Source organism: Agelaius tricolor, unplaced genomic scaffold (genome assembly GCF_023055355.1).
Source record: "Agelaius tricolor isolate 1412-34295 unplaced genomic scaffold, bAgeTri1.0.p SCAF_7, whole genome shotgun sequence".
In the NCBI taxonomy this organism is placed as follows: Eukaryota; Metazoa; Chordata; class Aves; order Passeriformes; family Icteridae; genus Agelaius; species Agelaius tricolor.
In genome coordinates, this window is record NW_027269267.1 from 15,415,030 (window position 1) to 15,429,381 (window position 14,352).

General features: G+C 38.1%; 1 long non-coding RNA gene across 1 annotated transcript; it reads left to right on the top strand.

The window, feature by feature from the left end:
* The first annotated feature begins 4,568 nt into the window (after positions 1–4,568).
* Positions 4,569–13,679, top strand: LOC139591624 (uncharacterized). Its single transcript, XR_011679705.1, has 5 exons — positions 4,569–5,061; positions 7,850–8,008; positions 8,645–8,730; positions 10,609–10,676; positions 12,157–13,679. It is a non-coding gene; the product is annotated as an uncharacterized lncRNA (long non-coding RNA).
* The last annotated feature ends 673 nt before the right edge of the window (positions 13,680–14,352 follow it).

Here is a 14,352-nt window from a genome sequence, read left to right on the forward strand (position 1 = left end):
GACAGAGGACTATGGCAGGGTTGAAAAAACTACAGTTAGTTTACAAGCCCTCAGAGAGCCCAGAGCTGTAATTGCCATGAATTGCATTGATTCTGCATCCTTTTAAAGTGACATTTAATACCAAATGTACAGTGACATAATTTTTGTTTCAAAATTCAAATCTTCAGAAAAACTCAAAACTACTTGCAGTCCTGCAGTGAAAAAGGGCTCAGGTCTGACTTCTGTTTAGAATCTTCTTTGGGAGGAGAGGTTATGCATAGGAAGGACAAGCACATGGAAGTAAAAGCAGACACAATGACACATGAGGAAGAGGGCAAGCCCTGGTGGTTCCTATTGCTGGACAAATAATTCGATTTCTCTGTGTACAGCAGAGGTGATAAGGTCTCCTAGAGTGGAGACAGCTTTTTAAAGGAGTTGTTCCCTTTTTCTTCTCATATACACGAAGCTTAGCAACAAAGCACAGTGACCTTGGTGAAGGCACCTACACACTTCTAGAGGGAGGTAGTATTTGCATGGAATTTGCTTTGAAAGGAAATCATATCCTAATAGTTTTATACCTGTCATTCTGCTTTTTTCTGAGCAATACTAAAGCCCTGAATTTTCTTTGAGTCCTTGAAAAGCCTCTCATTTAGGTATTTAATTTATATAATGCTTATGGTCTTGGCAGTTGGATGCTTTGCAGGAAAGAAAGAATTTAACATTACATAAGCCACCCACAACAGGTAACAGAAGCTAAATTACTGCTGTTGATGCTATTGAAAACCTTGACAGTCAAATTAACAAAACAAAAAACAAATCCATCAAAAGCTAAACACAGCACATCAAATTTGCTTTACACACTCCAAACCACAAAACTTGGTTGGATCCAAGTGACAAACTGGAAAATACTACTGGAAAAAGCCCCACACTTATCTTCCTTGCTCCTAGGACCAGGCTGTCTGGTGAAGATCCCTCATGGCCAGGCAGCAGAGCTAACAGATACAGACCTGTCTCAGGGTTTTCTTGGCTATTTGCTGTTAAACAGTGTAAGCATTCTCCTTCTCTGTAATGTAATGTTGGCACCACTCACTCACAGAAGAAGGGGGTAAGGTCAGTGCCCCCAGGAAATTGGACACAAGTCACAGGGAGTCATGAGCCTGCACTAAGTCAGGCTGCTGTTTCCCTTATCACTGGCAAGATGTGTGCCCCCTCTAATCAGTTTTGCATGGACCATGTGGATCTCTAATTCCTGAATGCTGGTTTTATGTAATTAGAAAAGAATAAGGATGTTCAGCTCTCTTGTGTGTGCAGAGGACAGTATGCTAACTGATTTAACTAGGTTTCATTCAGAACTCTAGGAAAATAAAATCTTGCTTTGAGAGGAAATGTGATCCTACAAATTAACTCTGGGATGAGAAGCAATACTTTCAACAGACTGTTACTGAAATGTCATGTGTACCTGGCCCACATTGGGAAAATCATGAGCCTCAGCAAGATGCAACCTACCACCCCACCTCAAATACCCCACCTCCCCCTCCCAATTAGTCAGCCATGAGGACTGCCTTGATCTTCAGAGGTGTTGAGCACCTGCAGCGCATTCTGACTTCTGCATCTAAAAAACAAATTCTGTGGGAGGTGTGAATGACTATTATCTCTGAAAACCAAGCTATTTGGGTAAAAATTTCATGCTTTTTTTTTTTTTTTTTAAGGTTCTGGCTGTATTATGCCTTGGTTCTCCCCTTCCAGAGATAATAACAGTTTTACCAGCTCCATGCGAGCGCAGCGTTTGTTACTTGGGAGAACGCTAAATAGATGTTGGATGTGATTATGTTCCCACTGCTTCTGCAATGAACATGTTTCTGACAGCTGCTGGTTCCAGAAGGCACTGGGTGAGTTTGGCTTCACAGGCTGCTCTGAGGGCAGAGATTCCCAGCCTGAAACCAGGTGCCACCGTCAGCTGGCAGAGCCACACTCTGGCCTGAGGACTGTGGAGCACTACCCCAGGCAAAGACCTGCCTATGAAACATTTAAATTTCTATGCACGCTGAACCCAAATAACACAGGCAGGGATCACAGAAGCACAGAAATCCAGCAGTAATTACATAAATAATTCAGTTTAGGAGTCCAGTCTGCACGACAGCCATGGAGCTGAAATATAAGAATATTATGGATACAGAGATATAACAATATTTTTGTGTGTGAGTATTGCAGAAGTAGTATAGCCATGATGGTCTAAGAGCAGAACTATATCAAAGTTGGTGGGGAAAAGGGAAATGTTTCATTAGACTAGTGTGTTAAAGCTGGAATCAACTAAGAAGTGGTTGGACACACTAGTCACACTAGTGGTTGGACAGCCCCCCTTTTGGTCTGAAATAGAAACAGCAGCAGTGGAAGATGAAATTAACCCATCAGGCTGTCTGAAAAAAAAAAATGTGGTTAGTACCTACGGAGACAAAAAGCTTATTCAATACTCTGGACAACAGTGAAAAATATATTTTTTCCTTCTTCAAGATTAAAGTGATTGTGTTGGAGTGGAATGTGTTAAATGAAAACAGGTTTCAAAAGAGACTTAAATTTCTTAGTACTAGTAAGAGAGATGATTTCTAGTACCTGTTTTCCTGTTTCGGTGTTTCATTGTGTCTCTGTGGATAACACCAAAAATCTCAGGGATGGTGTGTCTGCACTGAGAGCAATATCCCCCATTGGAAGATGGAAGTTTCCGTCCTTCCTTGACTCCATGAGCTCATCCTGGTGCATCATGGTTGTTTAGTCTTGGCTATTGTGTCTGGAATGGAATGTGGCACAGTGCAGTGGGTGGGCTGCAGAAATGCCCTGTAAGGGATCCAAGGATGATTGTGGTTGTGAGATGTCTTGTCAAACTCAGTGTTTGCTCTTCAAATACAGCCATACCTGCTGAGTATTTGTTCCTGAGGCTGAAGTTAGTGAGGCTGCAGCTATGTGAAAGAAGGAGTTCTGCTTCTGACATTTATTTTGACTTAGGACCTTGTAAATTGTTCATTATTGACTACATAGGTCCCAAATTATGCTGGTAACAATAGTGCTTGACACTGTTTTCAGTTCTTTTATCTCACAGATGCCAACCACCTGCCCAAGGAGTATTCCTGTCCAGGAAGACTTCTAAATAATTAAGGTGATCTCCATGAGTGATTTTTTTTGCAGCAAATGAGGTAAGGTTTGAAAAGCTGAGCAGTGGCTGATTTTCTTCAGACAAGCATATTTATCCATGAGTGTCTTAACACAACTGGTAAATTGCAGTTTGGTGCTGATCATTATCTAAGTTGATTTCAGTGGAGTTATATTCAAGGGAGTTTGATGGAGGGACAATTGTTATTGAATTAAATAAAAATCAATTATGAGATCCATGTTTACAGTGCACATAATAAAGCTTTCATATATGAGATAAAGCACAACCTTAGTGATAAAAAGATTTGGATTTTTTAATTTTCCTTTACATTTTCCTTTTTTTTTTTTTTTTAGGTAGATCATGATAAAGTCAAAATGTAATAAAGTTATTTTTATGCTTATACTGTGCCCGGTTTTTGAAGAAAATTGACAGAAATGAAGCTGCATGGGTGAGGATGGACTAGATGACATTTGTTTCACATGGGCTGGAGCACTGAAAGTTAGATATCTATCTTGGGGCCATACTGAGGACAAAGCAGGATGCTATCAAGGAGTGGAACACGGTGGGCAGGCTGGGAACATTCCTGGTGGACATGATAGCACTATGGAGCGTTGGAAGTTATGGTCATTAACTGGTCCACTGGAGAGAAAATGTTATTTTCTGCACAGTCTCCTTGACTTCATTAGTCATAGTGTTATCTAATTGCATGTTTGCACTACTTGTGATTTAGGACAGACTTTCTTTCTGAGACAGGAAAAAATTATAATGATAGCTGGCTTGTTATTTCTCTTCTGGCTTTTTTCCATATGTAGTTGATAGAGCAGTCAGGGATGGGATTTTGTCTTGAGACTCAGACTCAATATGTTTCCTGGTCTTCTTCTTGAAATTGGCGTATGAGGATGGGTACTAGACTTAAGTTCTGTCTTGTTACAAAAACATGAGGAAAAAAGTCAACAAAGTAATTCTAATTCCCCATAAATCAGCATTTTATGTGGTGGTTCCTCTAAAGAGACATTTTGGCTTTCAGAGCACACAGTTCACTTTTGGTTAGCAGATTTTTCATTGACTGAAGATGTTTGAATGGCTCTTTATCAGGTAGAGACTGTGGCAGTTGCTGTTGTGCTGGTTCTTGTGATCAGTACCTGTCATCACTACTTTTATAACATTTTGGAGTCTTGCAAAATGGCTAGGGAAACTTCAGAAGTACTTCATTTTAGTCTGCTTCTTGTTTTACTTCATAATTTTGGAGTGGTTAGATAATGGAAATAGTTTTCCAGGTTTTTCTAGCATTCTGAGACATAAGTCCTACAGTGTAGTTGGCATGGTGATTCTTAGTCAAATGTTTACTGATGGTCATGACCTCTATAAGGCTACTGTGCTCCTGGAATAACATCATGAAATAGATGAAAATTTTTGAGCTAACAATTTATCACCCTTCCCTCTGCTAAGACACTGTCTCCATTTCACAGCCACCAGCTGCCTTTAATTTCTGGTAATCTAACTTGTTAACATAAAGAAATTAAGTTGGGAGTAATTGCTCTCTATATGCATTTATTCTTGAAGGTTGCAGTTTTCATTTCAGACCTGCACAAGGCTTTGCAATCCTGCAAGGTAACTATTTTCTCCATCCACAGTAGTTGGGCCAATAAAAAAATTACTTCTTTCTACAAACTGCTTTGCCCTAAGCCACCACTCCTGCTTGAAGTGCAATGGCACAATTCCAGGATCTCAGCTGAGGCAGAAGGTCAAAGTGATTATAAACAATTAAAAACATCTTAATCCCCATTAAATGGTGCTGAATGTCTTACGAATGTCCAGGGCAGATCAAAAGCTGCAGCAAGGAGACAAGTTGGTAGAGGGAGGCCCTGCAGGAACACACAGAAGATGCTGGTCTTTCCAAAGTCCCCATGCAGAGGGTGGACAGGCACCTTAAAAAGGTGAGTGATATATTTTGGTTTTAAACAGGTATTTTTTACCAGCAGTGATTTTTCCCTGAACCAAAAAAAAAAAAAACCCAAAAAACCAAAAACCAACAAACAACTTTAAACAGACTGTCTACTCATTGCATTATTCACTACCCCTCCCTAGAGGCACTGACACTTTGGAATGGGACCAGCTGTCAGGCATGCAGAGGACCCCACAGTTAACAGGTAAAAACTACAAACTAGGAACAAGAGCCACAAGTGGTCATGTCCCAGGTCATGCCAGCAAGTGGGAATGCACACAGCTGGAGTCTGAGTCAGAAAAGACCTAAGGCCTGGGGAGAAGGGATGGAGAAAACTATTTACAAGGCTGGATTGCCCAGGGATACTTTTCATATGTCAGCTATGACAACACCTAAGAAGAAGGCATTTAGAATGTTTCAAGAGTATTAGTATAGTATTTTAAAGAGAAATTGATGTGCTTATTCATCATGGAAACATCCAGAACTCTTACTAAGGAGGGAACAACACTACTGCTTTGGCAGTACTGCTGCCTTGATGTGCCATCCCACAAGGCAGGGAAAAATCTTCTGAAACCCTCAAGGGTGAATTATTTATCAATTGCACAATCCCCTTTTTAACTTTCCTTGGAGTACTTGATAACTAGACACTGCCAGACAAAAGATTTCAAGAGTATCTGGCCTGTTGCTTTAGTAGGAGAACAAATTTTCCATCCCCAAAATCTATGATTGCCTGAAAGAAATGAGAATGTAATGCCTTTGAAATGGTTAGCAAATGAAGTGAGGAAAACCATTCTTTCAAACTGATCTTTAGCCTGTAGTTCTGCCATGAGTAGGTATAAAAAAAAATCTTTTTTCTTCCTATGGCTATCATAAAATTGTTTTTTGTGTTGTCCAAGCTTTGTTTCAAATAAAGTAATAAAGGAAGAATTGATGGGGCTGAGGAAGAATTTGCGCATCTTTTCTTTTCCAAGCTCCCAGATGAATCATAATCACACATGTCTGAGTAATCAATTTCACTAGTACATTTCTCAAACTCCCCAGCTGTATCTACGACAATGCAGTTAGAGATTGATGTCTTTAAAAAAAGAAAATAACTTAATTCACCCCTCTCCTTTACACCCTGTTAAGAGTAATTAAGTGCCTTTGAATCAAGGTAGCAGTAGATAACTTTCTAGTACTGGAGTGACCCCTGCAAAGTAGACAGGAGGCCACAGGGATAAGTAGTTTTCTGTGTCCACCATATGGATTTGTAATAATTCTATAATTAGGGAATTCTGTAAAAAATTTTGTTACATTGTAATTGAAGACAGAACTACAGCATAAATATAAGCATACAGATGTGTGAATAGATTTCTGGATAGATGGGTGGGTAGCACACTATGTGCACATAAGATATCTAATTCTGCTGGCAAAGGCCACCTTAGTTGTGGCATTTCATCACTTTGGAGTCTTTGGCTTTGCCACTGCCACAGTTTTGCTTTTATTTTATTTATTTAGTGCAAGGAACACTGCCAGGTTGCAGGTCTGGATGACCTGAGCAATCGGTGATGCGAGAGGACAGCACAGAGATGACAGCCAGGAAATTTCACTCTGCTGCTGACTCCAGCACCACTTTCTACTGTGACCTTGGGTCACATCATCACTCTCCTGGCTAATCCACCTCTAAAATAGGGGTGGCAGATATTGGGTCTGTTTGAGCTTGTACCAACCAGCTGTGCCACTTTGACTGTGGAGGGAGCCACTCTTCTTCCAGCATGTTCCATGTCCTCCGATGATCTGGGGAGAGATGTCCAGGCATGACTGGTGAATTATGCAATCTGAAATTAGGAAACAGAAAGTGAGGCAGTAAGACACACATTTCTGATTTAGAATTTAGAGAGAACTTACTTTGTTTCCATAAATGAATAAGTCTAGAAAATATGAGAAAGTTCTACATTAGACTGAACATATCAAAGTATACTACCTGTGTTTATGGGTTTCTGTGGTTTGCTGGAAGTTATCCATAGCGGCTGAGGATAGTTAATGGCTTTACTTAACACCTTCTGCAAGACAGAGAATTATTCATGGGAGCTGAGGTAATGTGGGCACTAAACAGACCTGATTCTTTGTGACCTGCACTCATGCTCTCCTGAATTCATCATCAGTCACTTCACCAGGTGATGTGTTACTTTCTCAAGTAAAACACTGAAGTCATATTAAATGTATCAAGCAGAAAGCTGATTAAATGCTTACTAGTACCAAACTGACATTTACTATAGCAACAAATGATTTTACACATCGCTATCTTAGGGTCAGGAGAATTTCAAAGGGATACGGTTATTAACCAATTTCTTTTTTCCCCATGTATAAATTTTCTTGTGTGTAAATTTACTATTATGACATCTAACAACCACTGATGTTTTCTATTTTATGCTGCAAGAATTTTGCTATAGCAATCCTTATTTGAAAAAGAAAGATAAACCCTTCCCTAAACAGCTTTAACTTCTTCCCTTTTGTCCTGTAAGTAACAGGTAAAATAAAACACCTCTCTATGTCCAAGCTTTTTTATTGTGTTATTAACTAGTCAAAACCTCTTCTGAGATGATAATCTGTCAAACCAGAAGGATTTTAATGCCCCCATGAATTCTTTTGGAGAATGTAATCTTGCTTTGGGAAAGAAAAAAAAACACCTTCTTTCACTGGTGACCAGTTAAGCCAAAAGACATAACTAAATAACCAGTGGTATTTGAACCAATTTCTTTTTTTAACAGCAGTTATGTGTTCCTTTTACTCCTCAACAGGTCTGGAGAGATATTACCAGCTTGGCACATGAAGAGGAAGGGGAAGAGGAAAGAATGCAATGCATGTTTGCATTTGGGCATCTACAGTCCTGTCTTTGTCTTTCTCTGGCTAAACTGCCTGTACCAGAACAGTCTAGAGTAGACTGAACTACATGATAGGTAGCAGAATTCATTTCTGATATTGTCTTTCACTACTATTTTTGTCAGGTATTCACTTTCATAGACAAAATAGGGTTTTCAGAAGGGAAAGGAACCTATTTTATCAGTTAGGAAGTCCTCTTATTTACTACTCCAGCACAAAGACATTTTGCACAATGTTTTTTCCATTCAATTTTTAAATGGGGAAAAAAACATTTTGTAATAGAATTCTATACTGCATGTGTTCCAAGCCCATAAAAACAGGGGTAAGTTTTCAACTGCTTAAGAAGGTTTTGCATCAGGATTATTTTTATTATATATATATATATATATATATATATATATATATATATATAATATTTTTATATATTATTTTTATACTTTACTGCATTTTATCTAAAATTTTGTCTTCTGTACACCTTTTCTATAACAGATACACAAAGGATTTTGTGATTGTATGCCATTGTATGCCCCACAAAGATAAAGAGAAGATAAAAAAATTATAAAGCACAATGACAAACTATTTCAGAAATAGAGATTTCATGTTAGATACACAATATACCATTCTCATTATCACCATTATTCATCAGGATGACTCACACCAACAACTGATGTCTGTTTACTTGAAATCTTTTTTTCATTTATTGTTCTCTACAGAATCAGAGGTGATAAGGTGACAGAATGTCTGCTTTCTTTTATATATTGATTAAAAAAGGAAAACAGAATCTCCCTCATTTCCATGAGTAAGTAAGCATAAAATGTTTGTCTGTGTTTCTTTGTTTCTCATGCATTAAAGAATGTGCACAGCGTTGTGAGCAGTCAGCATTTACCCAAGCACACTGACACATGGGTGTTTCCAGAACTTGCATTAAGTTTATGGTAAATTATAGACATATATTTCTGGGTATGCTCAATAGAAGGTTAGGAACCTGTTATCAAAGAAGAAATTTGACAGACCATATCAGGGGTAGATTTTGCTTGGTTGTACTTTACAGTTTACTTCCTTCCATACATTGGGATGGTCTGTACTTGTTTGTTCCTCACTTCATATTACAACAATTCAAGATTAATTTAGCTAATAGCATAGTCTCAACAGAGAAAAATGAGCTGTGGTTAGTTTGTCCTTTTAGTCATATGTGCTCTGTGATTCTGTTTAAATTTGAACAGTCACTTTATGCATCTGAATCCTTGTCATAGATCAGGAATTTTCATATAAAACTGGAATCTTGCATGTGCACCCACTCTGTTAAAGGAGGTCTTCACTTGAGGTGGTAAGCCTGATAAAGGTGCAAGAGATTATTTTTCTGTTATTTCCCCTAGACAGAAGCTCAAAGGTTAAGTCCCAGCTTCCTACATACATTTTGAACATTTTACCTAGGAATTACATCTGTTCTCTGCATGTGATGGGTTTGATTTTTATTTTACTAATGCACTATCAATCTGGTGATCGAATTCATCTTGTAAGAAGCTGGCATTGTATTATGACTTTTCCATGGTAATGAGATAGAAGTAAAGCATCCAAGATGCTTTTGTTTGGTTAGTATCTGAATGACTATTACAAGGAAACAGAAGTGCCAGTCTAGCACAGACTGTTTCATCTTCAACACAGCTGCTTTTCAGAAGTTCAGTAGAAGTAGTTGACTTCCCTCATGAACTGCAGAGAGAACAAAAATTTAAGTCTCTGGACACTACCTTGTGAGCTGAACATTAAAAAAAATCTCTACTAGCATGCATTGGCTAAATACTTTACAGGATCTAGCTCTTGGAGTGTTGATTTACATTCAGATTTTAAAAGAACCTGGTAGAGAGAAATGTGGTGACAAAAGACGGTGAAATTGATTTTGTGGCATTTTTGATTCCTGTTGACCAAAAGTGTAAACAGGGCATTCATGATGCAGGGCAGCCTGTTATGCTGAACTAAACCATCCATCTGAGCCCTAAGTGAGGATTAAAACAGACAGGTATCAAAATCAGTGAGTTACTCCTGAGTTAGTCACCGCTTAGTCCAGTCATCAGACAGACATGATAGAAAAAGTCCTAAAGTAAGATTGAAAACTTATGGCTCACTAGTTAACTAAAAGTATTTGGTGCTTATTCTCAGAATCAGTTTGAAAGCTCTCTGTGGGGCAGGGTAATTATCTATTTCATCAGAATATTCTACCTTTGAAATCAAATTGTTCCGCTCTTGCCATAGCCTGAAAGGCATTAACATCCCATCATTCAGACAGCTGTTTTCTGTGGTTGCCAGTCTCCCCTCTTCATCCCTATCTCCCACCCTAAGTATAGATAAAACCTCAAGAGAAGCATTCAAATGAGGCACAGCTCTTGGGTGGTGGCTCATCCTCTCAGGAGTCTTTCAGAACCAACAATTCAGTAGTTTTGGAGGACAGAGTTTAGGCTCAGTTTAGGCTCAATCAGCTTTGGGGCTCTATTCTCCTGATAGTACTACAAGTTTTCATATACTACTGCATACACACACACACACACACACTTTTTTTCTTGCACATTCTACAGTAATGAAAATCTGTTAGTCTTCTGTGGGAATGCAAAGAAAAAATATGAAAGAGAAGATTGTTTGAAGGATTTGAATTCTTTAAAACATTTAGTTTTTGGTTTTGTAGGAGTTAGAGATGAACCTCTGCAATCAGATGATAAATTCACAGCAATACTGAGTGTTTCAAGACAACAGGTATATTTAAATGCAGTAAAACTGCAAATGTTGGTATGAATTGCATTTATATTGTAAATTTTGTTGTCAGAGGGAGTCAGTTGCTGTATCTTGGGTGCTCACACTTTATGAGATAGTTTGCTGAGTTTAAAGGCAAGACCCATATCCTTCACCTCATTTCCAGTGATGTAATTTGAGCCTACTCCACCTGGGAGGAGCTCTCTTTCTGGTTATTATTACCTACCAACTCAGTATATGAATTCTCCCTGTCAGTACCTTCAGGATAACATTAATTTAGGAAATCTGTGCCTGAAATTCTAGTGTTTTCTTAAATAACAGCTATTATATGTCTTCTGAACACACACCACTGAAAATTTAAAGTGATTGTGGATTTTTAGAGAATGATAACCTTGCATTCATCAGCATCTTAAACCATGTTCCACATGTGGTATAAAAACAAATGTTACATTTCTATCTTTTCAAACTGAGGTGAACAATATGGTACAACCTGAGCAGAAGATCATAGGTTTATCCTTTCAGTAAAGTACAACACAGAGGTGCTTGCTAACTTTATAGTGGAATTAAGTCTGTCAAAAAACCCAAGTCTATCCTAGGCCTGTATTTTCACATAAACTTTTTCATTCAGTCAGCTTGAAGTCACACACCTTTAAAACATCAGTTTTACCAAAACTGCTTTCCCCAACATATGAAGACTTCATTTATTCAGAGAGTGATTTCAGTAGGAACCTGAGCAATTCATAGTGATTTATATTTTTGAGTAACTATGCAAGTGTTCATAATACAGAAGTTCAGAAAATTAGTTCAGAAAATTCTGTTGATGGTAAACCAGCAAGAATTTAGCCCCTTATAGGCATCTGTTTTTTATTTGTTGACTGTAATGAGCTACAGTCACCTTGGACCACTACCTACAACAATACCATGTCTAAATTTAGTTATTTGATCTAATGGTTATTTATCTATCCCTATAACAGGAGTAATATATTTTTGGATGTTTTCTGAGGCCAATTTCCTTTAAGATCTATAGCTGGTGGTGCTGTTTTGGGAGAGTCCAACATGAGAAAGCAACAATAGAATCAGGTGTAATATATTTGAGAATTGATCTAATTATATGTTTTCTCAAGTCAAGAGAGGATGAAGGAGTAAGTCATTGTTGGTTAAGATGTAAGTGTGGCACATCAGTTACCTTCTTTATGGGCAACTTTGTCAGGGAAACAGAAGACACATTCTCTCTTTCATTCCTCCACTTCTATCCTCCTCGCTCTGAGTTAGTTACAACTACCAGAATGGATATTTTTTCCCTACATCGGGCATGGCATTACAAATACGTGACTCCATCCATAAGCATGCAGATAAAAAGGAATGTGTGCACTTTCATGAAAAGCCTCTCCATGTAAACTGCTTCCTTGTCTTTCACTTGCGCTGAGTGCCTCCAGCACTGATTAATCTGATTACTCATAGCAGTTTGACATTACATTTTCAGTGGAACACTTTGGTCATCATTGAGAGCAAGATTTGCCCCTGTGTAACAAGGAGACAACCTGAATGGCACAACGTTGTATTTGTGAGGATGGACTGAGCCCCATTCTGATACTCTGCTTGAATTTTTGGAGCTGCCATCCAGAACTTAAAGGAAAAAGAGGCAAAAATAGGCATCCTTTCTACTAAAAAAGAAAAATATTACGCTTTTTTCCTACTCATATCAACATCAGAGCAAAGCATCTTCCAGTAGGATTAGAGTAAAAAATGCATCCCTGCAACATGTTGTTCCATTTTCCTTTCAAGGTAGACAATAAAATTCAAATTACATTGCATCAGTTTTTTATTTACTTCCCAAGGAAGCTACTTCAGCCATTTCTGTGAAGGAAACTTGGGGAAAATACACTGTGTTGCTGTACTGGGATATTATGGTGATTTTTTTTTTGTTGACATTTGCCCCACACTTGTAAAGGAGACACCTCAGCTTTGGAAAAGGAGTGCAGCTAACAACAGTCAACAATTGTTTCCCGAGATGACATCTCTTCTTCCTCCAGACCTCTGTATGCAATTAGATCCCATCTCCTGAGATACTGGACTAGTTTGAATTTTGCCTTTTAGCCACTGGCACATTTTATGGTTCATGTACCTCTGCCATGCAGCAGGACTATGACCCTTGCTCAAGCTGAACCTCTCAGCCTGACTCATTGGCAGGTTGAGACTGGTGCCAATTTACTATTAGCTGCATGTGTCTGAATTAAAAGCATTATCTGCAAAGTGCTGCTTTCCTGAGCAGCTCTTTCACATTTGTTACAACTGTTTATCACCACACTGCATTGCTGCACAGAACTTCTGGATCTCGATCTTTCCCCAGCTGACATCTATCATTGCTAGAGATGATTTGAAACTACAGCATGGATGGAAAAAGCTTAATAGAAGTGAAGCCTCACAGTGAAGTGACAAATTTCAATAAAACAGTATCTGTAGCAGTTTTCCATAATTACAAAATTGCTTTATCATGCCAATTTTATTTTTACTTGCAGTCTATATTTTGTAAATAAGGGATATATTAACACTTTATATGTGTGTTGAACTTAATTCAAATACTGAAACACACAGCTCCCTATCTGGCAAATTACCAAGTATAATGGACAATGCTTCCAAAATTTTCTCGGAGATTCAAGTTTTTAATAATATCATGTTGACAAGAATAACCTAAAATAGAGCCTTTCCCAATTTTAACTGTAGTGTGAGAACTGAAGAAAAAATTCACATCTATATGTCAATGTTAGTAAACGTTCCTCTCAGCTAATACCTCAAGCTTTCTTGTGTTGAAGTTCAGATAGAGTTCTGATTGCCTTCAAAAAGTCTGGACCCACCAGAAATAAGATATGTATCCAGCCTTGAACTTCTCAGTTCGTAATGGGAATACATTAAATAATGCCCAGCATGATTTCTGTCTGTACCTTTCTCTATGTACTGTCAAATAAAGTCTGAATGTTATTAACAACTAAACATGTTCTTAGAGGGTTGAAAGCTTGGCTTGTCATCTTCCTTTCAAATGCACCATTAGTTACACAACATAAATAGAGAAACAAATAGAAAAAAACTCCACCTTTTTTATTAAACACAGTGTGGGGACGACCTACTTGTTATTTGCAAACCTGAAAATTCCCCTTTCACATGGCTTCCCTTTATAACGTGATGATGGACATAAGAACTTGTACTGAAAAAAATCAGGATTATTAGGTGTGAATTTTTTTTTGCATAGCAATCCTGATTAATCTTCTGCCTTTCACTTCTTCAGATTGTCTCTTCTGCGTAACTGATATTTTTCAGAGCCTTTATTATCATGGCTGCAGGGGAATCACCATTATATTTATTTGCAATATGAGCTAAAGAATGATTCTGGGTTTCAGACATACTATTCCAAAACAAAATTGGAATTTCGTCTTTTTTTTCAGTCAGTGTCTTTCAGCAGCATGCAAGTGAGGTGATCTGCTCTGTTATGATGAAGCACTGTCCTTACCTGCTCCTGCTTCTCTGTCCTCATCCTCTGTATTTGAGAGGCATTTCAGCCTCTGTAACTTCCAGAATCACCTTAAATCACCCAAATTTTTCATTCTGTTTCTAAGAAACATGCAGGCCATCAGTTGATCTGTTGTTTAAACATTTAAAAACACAAGACTTTTCAACAGTGGAA